At 41.9% G+C, this 13120-nt stretch overlaps 1 non-coding gene across 1 annotated transcript; it reads right to left on the reverse strand.

The window, feature by feature from the left end:
• Window positions 1-1100: 1100 nt before the first annotated feature.
• Window positions 1101-1207, reverse strand: LOC141688404 (small nucleolar RNA R71). Its single transcript, XR_012561848.1, has one exon. It is a non-coding gene; the product is annotated as a small nucleolar RNA R71 (small nucleolar RNA).
• Between the last annotated feature and the right edge of the window lie 11913 nt (window positions 1208-13120).

Raw genomic sequence — 13120 nt, forward strand, 5'->3', positions numbered from 1 at the left:
TAGGGTCTCAATATAATTGGTGTCTATTCAGCTTCTATCTCTTTTGTGGATGTCTGGTAGTATGGAATTCGTACAACGAAAGTTGGCATTTATCAGTTTTGTGTTATCCGATTAGTGTCATCACCATTACATGCTAAGGTTAAGAATGAAAAGGCTATTGCATGAAGTATTTAATAAAGTTAGAATCCCATGTTTGTGTCATATATTATTCAACTCTCTTTACTCTCTTAGTTAATGTTCTTTAGTATAATCTCTTAGTTAATCTTAGTTATAAACAATCTCAATTTATTATTCGTCTTAGTATTGGATAATAACCATACCGGTGTTGCATAAGTACATTGATTGAAATTAACCTAAACCAATCCATATGGGAATGAACTAGAATTTATTCTATATTAGTTGTGAACGCGTATACTTGCGTGAATATTAGCGCGTGTTTCATCCCTAACAAGTTTTTGGCGTCGTTGCCGGGGATATCGGTGTTAATTTTTAGTTTATGTGTTTTTCATCATTGGTCGTTAAAGTTCAGTGACTCGGACATTGTTACTTACTAATTCCTTGTCATGTTTTAGGTACTCTAGCGAGCGTGTATGCATACGCGTTATCGGTCTCGTAAGAGAACACTGGATCAAGCTGAGGAAGAAGTTTTAGTCGAGGAGAAAGTAGAAGAAGAGATCTTAGTTAAGAAAGAAGAAGAAGTTCTTATTGTAATGGGAGAACCAGAGGCAAATCTAAAGGTTTTGATGGACTACTCTCAACCGAAGATCAATGATATTCAGTCTAGCATTGTTCGACCAGCCATCTCAGCTAACACCTTTGAGATCAAGTCGAGCACGATTCAGATGATACATAACTCAGTTCAGTTTGGAGGTTCTCCGACAGAAGACCCCAACATGCATATCAGAGATTTCATCGAGATCTGTGACACTTTCAAGTTCAATGGAGTTTCTGAAGATGCCATTAAGTTGAGGCTTTTTCCATTCTCTCTGCGGGATAAAGCTAAGTGCTAGTTACATTCTCTACCACCAGGGTCTATCACCAAACGGGAGGATCTTACTCAAAAGTTCTTAACTAAATTCTTCCCTATGGCGAAGACTGCTGTAATCAGAAACACACTTACTCAATTTGCTCAGCAATCTGGAGAATCTTTATGTGAGGCTTGTGATCGCTACAAGGAGATAATTAGAAAGTGTCCTCATCATGGGATGCCTGACTGGATGATCATTAATTGTTTCTATAATAGATTGGGTGTTACTTCGTGAGAAACTTTTGTGACAACCTCAATCTCGGGGTTATGAAATTAGGACTCACACACCATTAAACTAATAATATCAACAGATATATTATACTCCGATTAACTACTAACAGGATCTATACAGGATTAAGTTTGAGACAAGATTGCAACTACCAACCAAAATAAATATATTACAACCTAAAATATTAATGAATTCAATTTCATTCGATTCCTAAATGGAACCGACAGATAACCCATTGTATCTGAACCAACTTAAAAAATCCTTCCATCTACTACGCATGTGCACACTCACTGCTACCTGCTCTGTCATCTGGAAACCTATGACACAGTAGAGACTGCCAGGAATGCTCATGCGAGCTGAACGCCTAAGTCTGGACATATTCTTTCTTAACTGCCATGGTTAAAGCAAAACAAATATAAATGAGCACAAAAGCTCAACAAGTAACTACATAGCAGTTTTATAAAGCAATAATAATAACAATAGCAAAATCTGAGGCATTCTACTTTTAAATCTCTAGGTGGCAGATTTCTATCTTTGGCTATACAAAGGTTATGAAGAAAGGTTTGGGATTTCAAGAATCAAGGATCAAGATAGGGTGAAAGCCGACATTCATCGCAATTCAGTAGCAGAAATCATATCAGAAAAGCATAATAATATCATGGAACAAGATATATGGTATCATGGCATCATTATTCAAATCAAAACTTTTTAACCAAATCACTACTCGAAATCATTTTATGACGCTACGGATTACAACCGTTGATCAACCACGAAGTAATCCCGAACCTCGCTGGGTTCTAAATAATATTGGTGGGATCCCGAGGCAGCTTTTAAGCCTCAAATAATAAGTGTAGAAAGGATATGCGTCTTAGTCCATATCCACTATTCTCAAGAAAAATTTTTGCCTCTTTGGCAATTCTCAAGAAAACATTTTTCCCCTTAGGCAATTCAACTTTAAAAACTTTGCATTTTTATAAGAATTGATGCCAGAAAGAATAACCTTTTAAAAGTTCTTAAGGCATGAAAGAATCATATCAATCTTTAAGGGATTCCAAACAATAAGACTAAGATCAACAATCAGAGGATTAGGATTATGAGATTCTTATCAAAAGAAGAACTATCCTCATACTAGAGGTGTCGTCAAGGATGAATATAAATGATTGAACAACTAAGGAAGAAGTATTGAAAAAGAGTTATAACGATAATCAACAAAGGTAGGGGTGTCTGATATCAAGTGTAGTACAGGGCGTACATCCAATTACAAAGTTTGGGTATGGAAATAAAGGATAGTTATCAAATAAAAGTAGTTCAAGGAATTAGAATTATAAGAAATGGTCAATATAGGGAATTATTGAAGCAATACTAGAAATAAAGTTCGAGGTATTCAAGAGAATTAATCATCAAGACAAAGGTATTCAAGTTAATGAAGAATTCAGGTTACTCAAGACATTTCGCAAGGGAATTCAAAAAGGTTCTCTTAGGGTTATGAGATCATAGGGTGACAAAGGAAATATGCAATGTAATCGGGTATGAATCAATCAAGTGGTTGTAAATGGTCGAACAAGATTCAATAACAAGTTATCACAAGAATCAATATTAGGGTTTCTCATAAATCAATAATAGGTTTATCACAAGTATAAAAAATCACTACTTTATCATGGCATTAACAATATCAATTCATAAGACAAGGCAGAGTTACTTGCCTTAAATCGTTTTCCTGCTTTACGGAAATTGAAACTGAACTACTGAAGCTGAACTACCGCCACCTAAGTTTCCTTTCCCTTTTCAAACCTGAATGCCTCCACCATTTGAATCTACAATCCTTAATGCCTCCGCTATCTGAATCTTTTTAATAGAAAAAGTCAAACCTATCTCCAAAATAAACCAAGAAAATCACATAACTTATGTATTATACTCTCTTTTAAGGTCATACACTAAGAAATTGTATTTTCTTAGATATAACCAAGAGATGTTGATGCAAAAACTTCCTTAAACGCTTACATGCAATGAGTATATGGATAGAGAATTAAAAAGGATGAAGATAAATGGCAAGATCTTTGAATTCTAAGTAGGATTTGATGTTGCATGTAGAGGAGAGAGAGAGAGAGAGAAAGAGAGCTCGAATGAGAGAGAGAAGAAGAAGAAGAAAGGGAGAGAGAACCGGGAGAGAAGAAGGAGAAAAGAGAGATGGGAGAAATGAAATGAATGAAGTGATGATGTAAGTAACAAGCTTTTATCTCATCTTTTTATTCTCAAAAGTTAATGGAATTGTGAAATTACCAACCTACCCTTCTCTCACTACTAGCACAAAAATGCATGCAAGGATGATATGGTCATTTGGCTAAGTTAAAATGAGATAGTGCGGTGGTTAATGACACAACTACCCTTCTGTTATATTGTGAGTGGAAATGCATGCAAGGACAATTAGGTAATCTAATAATTATTAATCTAATTAATTAGAAAGAATACATTTTATAAATAAAACCATAAATCTATAATTTACAAGAGTGACATCATAAAATAGCTTAGAATTTTAGGAATTTAATAATATTAAATTTGAAATTTATAAATGAAAATAATTTTAAAAACTATTTTTTTAAAGAATAAAAATGCATTTATAACCTATATAAATAGCAATTAATGCACTTCTTATTTTCTAAAATTCCAAATAATATCATACAAGCATATAATCACGTAATCATGCACCTTAACATAGATTCACATATCACGTATCGTAATGAAATATACTTAATCATAAAATTTTCCTTTTTACTAATATTCATTCTTCACGTAATATGTCGCGTCCTGACTGACGTCCCGACGCTGAGCATATTCAACTACTGATAGGGATAAATAAATTATGATTGTATAATTAAATATTGCATTAATTGTACAAGCTGTGGACTGCTAGGCCCAATAAAAAGATATATGATACTCAGACCAGAAAGGTTAAGCCTGATGGACCAGATCAGGCCTGATGGAATAAAAAAGGCCCAAAAGCCCTGATTATTAATTAATTTCGTAATTAATTAATAAGGGAAAAATCAGATGTTGAGAAGAGTCCCGATAAGGATATAAATCCTTAGAGATTAGCCTCAAGGGGACCTAAAAAGGATAAGGAATCAGTTTCCTACTATCTAGGACTCCAAAGTCCATTCTAATTATGAGACTTGCCCACCAAGTCTCCTATACCAAGTCCAATTCAAGGACTCCCAACATCTATGTAAGGGGCCTCACCCCACAAATCATAACTACGTTTTTTGGCTTGATTCTCTAATTCACAGAGATACGTAGGCATCTCGTAAAGGCAGATCGAGCCACGAAACACGAGAGCAGCCATTAAAGGCCTTGAGCTCCCGAATCTTAGTAATAAATACAACAAATAATAACCTTAGTTTTTTATCCATAACATTTGGCGCCGTCTGTGGGAATCGCAATAACAACCATGGCGAGAACACGGAGAACAATTGGAGCTCTAGAGGAAGGAACACCATCAGAGACAACCCAGGTGATTTCATCAACCGTGGAGGTTCCTCCCCATTCAACTTATGCATCTACTCAGGGGGAAGCCCAGACAGAGGCAACTCAACCTCAGCCACAAGGGATAACTCCCCCGACTATTCAAGGTACGAATCCTCAAGTTCAACAAGTACATATACCTGTGAATTCTCAACCCGTCGGGTATGAATATTCAACTATTGTTACTACTAACCCCCCTTATGGGATGCCCCTTCACCCTGAGGTTGGAGGAAGCGGATATGCTGGGCGAAGCGAAGCACGAGGGCAGTCGCCCCCCTATATACGAGGTTTGGGTCCTATCCCTGAGAATCGGGAATTTTCTGGTCCTTACACTGAGAGAGACTCCGAATCTTCGGATGATGAAGTGACCCAGAGAAGGAGGCGTCCTGGAAAAGAGCCAATGGCCAATGGAAGTCAACGCCCCCAAAGCACCCCATGGGCGAATCCCCAAGAAGTGCAGGAAAGGATCAAGGCTCATGAGGCTGAAATCCAAAGGCTGAGGCGTGATTTGGAGGCTCACCAGGCCACCAGACCCCAGATACCTCCTATGGGGAGAAATCCTCCTCCTGTCATAGACCTGGATGGTCCGGTAAGAAGAAGGGCTGCTGTCCCAAGAACTGATCCAAGCAATCTCCTTCCCCTTGGAGATCCTGATGATCCAACTCCACCCTTCACAGAAGAGATAATGAATGCCCATATCTCAAGGAAATTCAAGATGCCCACTATCAAAGCCTATGATGGCATGGGAGACCCCGCTAATCATATTAGGACATTCTCTAATGCACTGCTGCTGCAACCCGTGAATGATGCTATAAAGTGTCGGGCCTTCCCTCAAACCCTGTCGGGTATGGCTCAAAGATGGTACAGTCGTCTGCCCCCAAATTCTATTGGATCGTTCAGAGAATTAAGTCAGGCTTTTATTAAGCAATTCATCAGTGGAAGAGTCCATGAGAAAAGTTCAGCATCTCTTATGAGTCTTGTGCATGGAGCTAAGGAATCCTTGAGAGATTACCTGAATCGTTTTACAAAGGAGGCTTTAAAAGTCCTAGACCTTGATGATAAGGTAGCCATGATAGCACTGCAACAAGGAACCAGGGATGAGTTTTTCAAGATGTCCTTGGCCAAACGTCCCCCAGAAAACATGTTGCAACTCCAAGAGAGGGCAGGGAAGTATATCAAGGTTGAAGAAAGCATTAGGAAGACCGTAGTAAGTAATGAGCCCACTGGAGGCAAGAAGCAAAAAACTGATCTGGAGTACATCGCTAAGGACAAATATCCTAGAACCGAACAAAACCCTGATTCAACCCCCAAGAAGGGAGGACCTGGGCAAAAGTTCACTGAATACGCTAAGCTGAGTGCTCCTAGAAGTCAGATTTTGATGGAGATTGAGAAAGATAGAGATATTCGCTGGCCTAAGCCCTTGAAGGCTGATCCCGCCAAGCTAGATAAGAGCAAGTATTGCAGGTTTCACAAGGATGTTGGTCATGACACCGATGAGTGTAGACAATTAAAAGATGAAATTGAGTTTTTGATTCGAAAAGGAAGGTTGAACAAGTATACTGGAGATGGAGGGGACAGAAATAATAATGGAAGGAAGAACTTTGAAGATCGTAGGAGGGACCAAGACGATCAAGGGCGGAATCCCCAACCTAGAGGGCCGGTTATAAATGCAATTTTTGGAGAACCACGACGCCCTCGAGGACCTGTGATAAACACGATCTTTGGAGGTCCAACTGCCGCTGGATTGTCCAAAAATTCCAGAAAGGCATACACCAGGGAGGTTATGCATATTGTTGGCGAAGCCCCGAAGAGGGCCAGGACAGAAGTAACATTGGCTTTTGATGATTCCGACCTAGAGGGCGTGAAGTTTCCCCATGACGACCCGCTCGTCATAACACCGATAATAGGAAATAGCCCGGTTAAGAGGGTCCTTGTGGATAATGGTGCTTCTGTGGATATCTTGCTCCACGACACCTTTCTAAGGATGGGGTATAACGACTCCCAGTTGACACCAACCGACATGCCGATATATGGATTTGCTGGAGTAGAATGTCCTGTGGAAGGGATAATCAAATTGCCAACCACCATAGGTACGGAGCCAAGGCAAGCAACGCAGATGCTGGATTTCGTGGCGGTAAAGGCTAGTTCAACTTATAATGCTATCATGGGGAGAACAGGGATACATGCCTTCAAGGCAGTCCCCTCTTCCTACCATTCAGTCATGAAGTTTCCCACCCGAAACGGGATTGGAGAAGAGAGAGGAGATCAAAAAATGGCTAGAAGCTGTTATGTGGCCTCTTTGAGGGCAGATGGAGTCGGGGGGCAGGTTCTTCCTATTGAAGATATGGATGTTCGAGAAAATGATGAGAATAGAGGAAGGCCAGCAGAAGAATTGGTTTCGGTTCCTTTAGACCCCGAGAATCCTGAGAGGATGACTTTCATTGGAGCCACATTAGAGGAGCCCCTTAGAGGGAAGTTAGTGAAATTTTTGCAAGAAAATAGTGATGTGTTTGCATGGTCAGCAGCTGATATGCCAGGGATAGACCCAGAGTTAATTACTCACAAACTAAACGTGGATCCAAGACGGAGGACAGTGAAACAAAAGAAAAGAAATTTTGCCCCGGAAAGACAAGAGGCTATAAAACAGGAAGTAGAAAAGCTCTTAGAGGCTGGTTTCATTGAGGAGATTCAATTTCCGGAGTGGTTAGCAAACCCTGTAATGGTGAAGAAGGCTAATGGAAAGTGGAGGATGTGTATAGACTTCACTGATCTGAATGATGCATGCCCCAAAGACTGTTTTCCGCTGCCTAGAATTGATACTTTGATTGATGCCACTGCTGGACATGAGATGCTGAGTTTCATGGATGGATTTAGCGGATACAACCAGATCAAAATGCATAAGGATGACATTCCAAAGGTATCATTTATCACTGACTTTGGTGTTTATTGTTATCTTGTTATGGCGTTTGGTCTCAAGAATGCAGGAGCCACCTATCAAAGGTTGGTGAATAGAATTTTTAAGGATCTTATTGGTAAGACTATGGAAGTCTATGTTGATGATATGTTAGTCAAGAGTCTAGTAAAGACTGATCATATAGCCCATTTAAGGGAAGCTTTTGAGGTCCTGAGGTACCACAAGATGATGTTGAATCCTACGAAGTGTGCTTTTGGAGTAGGATCTGGAAAATTCTTGGGACTGATGGTCTCAAAGAGGGGAATTGAGGCTAACCCGGATAAAATAAAGGCGATCCTGGACATGGAACCACCAAAAACTGTTAAGGATGTTCAGAAGCTTACAGGAAGGGTTGCTGCGCTAGGACGATTCATCTCCAAGTCGGGGGACAAGTGTTTGTCATTCTTCAAGTCGCTAAAGAGCATCAAAGACTTTGTATGGAGTGAGGAAAACCAGAAGGCATTTGAAGAGTTAAAGAAGTATATGGCCCAGGCCCCATTGTTGGCCAAGCCAGTTCTCAGTGAAATTTTATTCTTGTACTTGGCTGTTTTAGAGAGCGCCTTGAGCGCGGTGTTGGTTAAGGAGGAACTGAAAGTCCAGAAACCCGTATACTATGTCAGCAAAATTTTGCATGGTGCTGAGTTGAATTTTTCAACTATTGAGAAATTCGCTTTAGCCTTGGTAATGGCTTCAAAAAAGCTGCGTCCTTATTTTCAAGCTCACCAGATTGAAGTACTAACAAATCAACCACTGAGAAATATCATTCACAGTCCCAAGGCAAGTGGGAGACTGATTAAATGGGCAATAGAGTTGGGAGAGTTCGATCTCAAGTATAAGCCACGTACGACCATAAAAGCCCAGGCACTAGCTGACTTCGTGGTGGAATGTACCATACCCAACCAAGAAGTCGGGTGGCAGGAAGATACCATATCTCAAGACAAGAGAGTCGACAATGGGGACAAGGAGAAAGAATATTGGGTTCTCTATTTTGATGGAGCATCAAAAACAAATTCCAGTGGAGCAGGGTTGGTTTTGCAAAGCCCTGATGGATTCTTAATTGAGTATGCTATGAAGCTAGACTTCCCAACCACAAACAATGAGGCAGAGTATGAAGCCCTGATTGCTGGCCTTGGTCTAGCTGGGACACTTAGAGTCAAAAACTTAAAGGTCCGTGACCATACCTCAAGACAAGGGAGTCGACAATGGGGACAAGGAGAAAGAATATTGGGTTCTCTATTTTGATGGAGCATCAAAAACAAATTCCAGTGGAGCGGGGTTGGTTTTGTAAAGCCCTGATGGATTCTTAATTGAGTATGCTATGAAGCTAGACTTCCCAACCACAAACAATGAGGCAGGGTATGAAGCCCTGATTGCTGGCCTTGGTCCAGCTGGGACACTTAGAGTCAAAAACTTAAAGGTTCGTGGAGACTCGAAGCTGATCATATCCCAGGTAAAGGGAGAATTTGAGGCAAGGGATGATACGATGGCTAAGTATGTTCGCCTAGTAAGGGCTGTGATGACCCAATTTAATGAATGCCATGTTGAACACATTCCAAGGGAAGAAAATGCTAAAGCAGATACGCTATCAAAGTTTGCTTCATCTGAGATTGAAGAAAGTTCAGGAAGTGTGTACTTCCGTATTTTGAAGACACGAAGCATAGATGTTAAGCTTGTGGCTCCCATAGGCTTGGGGACGTCATGGATTGATCCCATCAAGGCTCACATTCAGACCGGTTGGTTGCCAAGCGATGCAACTGAGGTACGGAAGTTAACTATTCGAGCACTAAGGTACTCTTTGATAGATGGAATTCTGTATAAGAGATCTTTCGTGGTTCCTTACTTGAGGTGTCTCAGGCCCGACGAGGCACGCTTGGCTCTTAAGGAAGTGCATGAAGGTATTTATGGGCAACACTTGGGGGGCAGGGCCTTGGCTCATAAGATAACCCGTTTAGGCTTCTATTGGCCAGAAATGATGACTGATGCCAAAGAATATGTAAAGAAGTGTGATCGCTGTCAGAAGCATGCACCAGTTGTTAGACAACCCCCCGAGATGCTGACCTCTATCAACTCGCCTATTCCCTTTGCTATGTGGGGGATGGATATTCTAGGACCTTTTCCTATGGCCACGACATAAAGGAAATTTCTGATTGTAGCCATTGATTATTTCACCAAGTGGATCGAAGCCAAACCCTTGGCCAAAATCACAACTAAGCAGGTTGCACAATTCCTGTGGGAAAACATTATGTGCCGATATGGAATTCCCCGTATCCTCATCACTGACAATGGAACACAATTCAACAATGATGAATTCAAGAAGTATTGTGAAGAAAATGAAATTGAGTTACGATTCACCTCTGTGGCTCACCCGCAAGCCAATGGGCAAGCAGAGGTAGCAAATCGGATAATCCTGGATGGACTAAAGAACAGGATCGAGAAGTCAAGAAATAATTGGGTGGATGAGATACTTCCCATATTATGGGCCTATAGGACTACCTGTAGAGTCACGACAGGAGCAACTCCTTTCATGTTGGCATATGGGGCAGAAGCAGTAGTTCCCGTGGAGATATCACATTCCTCTCCAAGGATTCAGGCTTTCAATGCTGTAGAAACTGAGGAAGGGCAGAGGTTAGCCCTGGATCTAATTGATGAAGTGCGAGATGAGGCACATGCAAAGATAGTAGAATATCAGAAAAAGGCTTCATTCTATTACAACCTAAGGGTTAAAGAGAGATTTTTCAAACAAGGAGATCTAGTCTTGAGAAAAATAGAGGCTTCTGGTGTCGGACAGAAAGGAAAGCTTGCCCCGAATTGGGAAGGGCCGTACAGAGTCAAGAGCGTTCAGGGTAGAGGAACCTACAAGCTGGAAACTATGGAAGGTTTTGAAGTCCCGAGGACCTGGCACGCACAAAACCTGAAGGTTTACTACGTGTAAGATAGGCAAAGTACGATTCTCACTTGTCATTGTGACAAGTAGGTTTAAAAGCACCTTGAAGCTTTGCTTGTGTAGGATTTTTATATTCCAGTAGAATTTACATTGTCTGGTTATTGTTGATTAGGGTCGAACCCATGCTGTGTAAGGTCTTGGAAAACCAGACTTCATATTAAAGAATTTGAAATTATTTTTATCTAAGGATGTTTAAAGTTCAAATGCGTATTAAGATTGTAAAGTTAAAACAGAAAGAGGCAAGAAAAGCAACATATGAAATATAACCCCGAAGGGTAACAAGTTTAGATATGAATAAAGTTCAAAAAGAAGATATACAAAAAGTTAGGCCTTGGAAGGCTGAGATTCCTCAGAACCACTATCCGAAGTCTCTTCGGAAGTCTCAGTCGTTCCTTCGGACGTCTCGGTTGTCCCCTCCGAAGTCCCTGTAGAAGTTCCCTCTGCAGGAGATGCTGGCTGTTGAGGCGCTACTTTTGGAGGCTCTTCCACCCTGGCCTTCTTAGCGACAGGCTCAAACTCCTCTTCGGAAGAATCTTCCTCCTCTCCGTCCTTGATCATAACAGCAAGCTTCTCAGTAACACCTCCAAGCTCTGGAACCCGCACAGGGCAAGGAAAGGGGGACTGCTCAAGGACCTCTAGAAACTCATCCTGGATGGCCTCCACAGCAGCATCCCAACCCTCTTTATAGCTAACTGGGTGAAGAAGGGCATCATGCTCCACCATCAAGTCCTTGAATTCTTGGGTGTCCATCCAGCCATCAAAGGCTTTGTCCTTCTGCGCCTTCAGAATGACATTTTCGGCCCGGGCCGTCTCCAGGTCAGAAGTGGAAGAGGCCAGTTGAGCTTCAAGGGCCTCTATTTTTTGGTTGGCCTCCTCCAACTTCTTGTTGGCATCTTCCAGGCCAACCTTCCAAGCCTTAGCTTGGTGAATTGCCCCTTGGAAATGGGCGTTAGCCTGCAAGAGAAACAGCGAAAGTTTAGAAAAGAAACATGGAAAGATAAGTACGAAGGGCATAAGTTAAGGACGTACCATCGCTAGAGCCTGGGCTCCAAATAGCTCATTCCCCTCTAAGTCCTGTTGAAGGACAAAATCTTGATAATCCACCGGGGAGATGGAATGCTTAGACCATTCCTTAGACAGCGCCGTGTTGCCCACAATTGAGTCCTTGCCCCGGATCCCCCAAGCAGGTTGAAAATAGGCCCCTGGCCTCTGCTTGGTGCGCAGAACTTGGCTGGGGCCTTCCTCATCTGGCTCCGTTGCCTGAAGAAGGAACTCGGGGAAGCGGTCACCCAGTCGAGGGTCTTTAAAGATCTTCCCGGCCCTCTTCATCCTGGTTGTCTCCAGGTCCTTCGGCTTGGTAGCCTCCTCAATCTTCTCAGCCACTGCAACAAATAAAGTCAGTTGAAAACCAATGAAATAAAAGTGCAGGAAATGAAGGAGGTAAGAAAGGGAACTTACTTTTCTTATGAATGGGCGAAAGGCCGCGTTCTACCAGGACGGTCTCCCGGATAAGGTCCAAGAATGGGAAGTACCGTTGTCTTGCGTAAGGAGGTTGAAACCTCTAGCCTCCTCCTCAGACAAAGTTATGTCATTTGGGCTCCCGTCCACGGCCAGCCCAAAGGATGATCGAAACAGGGAGCCCCAATCTCCACCTTCCCAAATAACAAACAAAAAATCTTTCTTCCACCCCAAGTTGTTGTTAGGGATGGACTTCCCATTCACGATATGGGGGATAGTGGGGCGCTGGTTGATAGAAACCTAACCCGGACTTTTATCAGGGCTGTTTTTGAACTGAAAAATCTTCCTGAAGACAGCAACAGATGTGGGGATGTTGTGCTTGGCGCATTGTGACAGATAGCACAGAATCAACCTCCAGGAATTAGGGGGAAGTTGGCAAGGGCTGATGCCCACATCAGCCAGTAGCAAAGGAATGAATGGATGAAAAGGGAGTCTAATACCTGCCCTTAGAGTATCCCTATATACGCATAGCGCGTCCTTCTTCCACTGACAGGCCCTGTCGGCCGGACCTGCAAGAACCAGCTTAAAAGGTTCCTTGATTCTGAAGCAGCTGATCAACTTTTCCAGCTCCTTGGGATCCCGTAAGGCGCTGATATGATCGTGTGCGTGCAGATGCGCATCAGACGGGTACTCGTCCCCTCGAGTGTTGATCATGTCGATTAAGGAAGTATACCTCGATCGAATAGGAAAATCGTTGGACTTTCTAGCCACGTTCATCTTGGCCAAGCGAGTCATTCTTTTGTCAGCCATCTGAAAAAAGTAAGGGGCATGTAAATAGGCTATCTTAAAATGGCACATAATGGAAAAATAGACACGAAAAGCAAATGGAGGAATCTTACCTGAAGAAGCGCTCCTGAAAAAGGCTTTGAACTCCGACTTGCTGTTATTGCTCTGAGAATCTTAGCAGGAAGAGAAAGAAGAAAACTAAGA

The sequence above is a fragment of the Apium graveolens genome, chromosome 9, assembly GCF_009905375.1.
Source record: "Apium graveolens cultivar Ventura chromosome 9, ASM990537v1, whole genome shotgun sequence".
Taxonomy (NCBI): Eukaryota; Viridiplantae; Streptophyta; class Magnoliopsida; order Apiales; family Apiaceae; genus Apium; species Apium graveolens.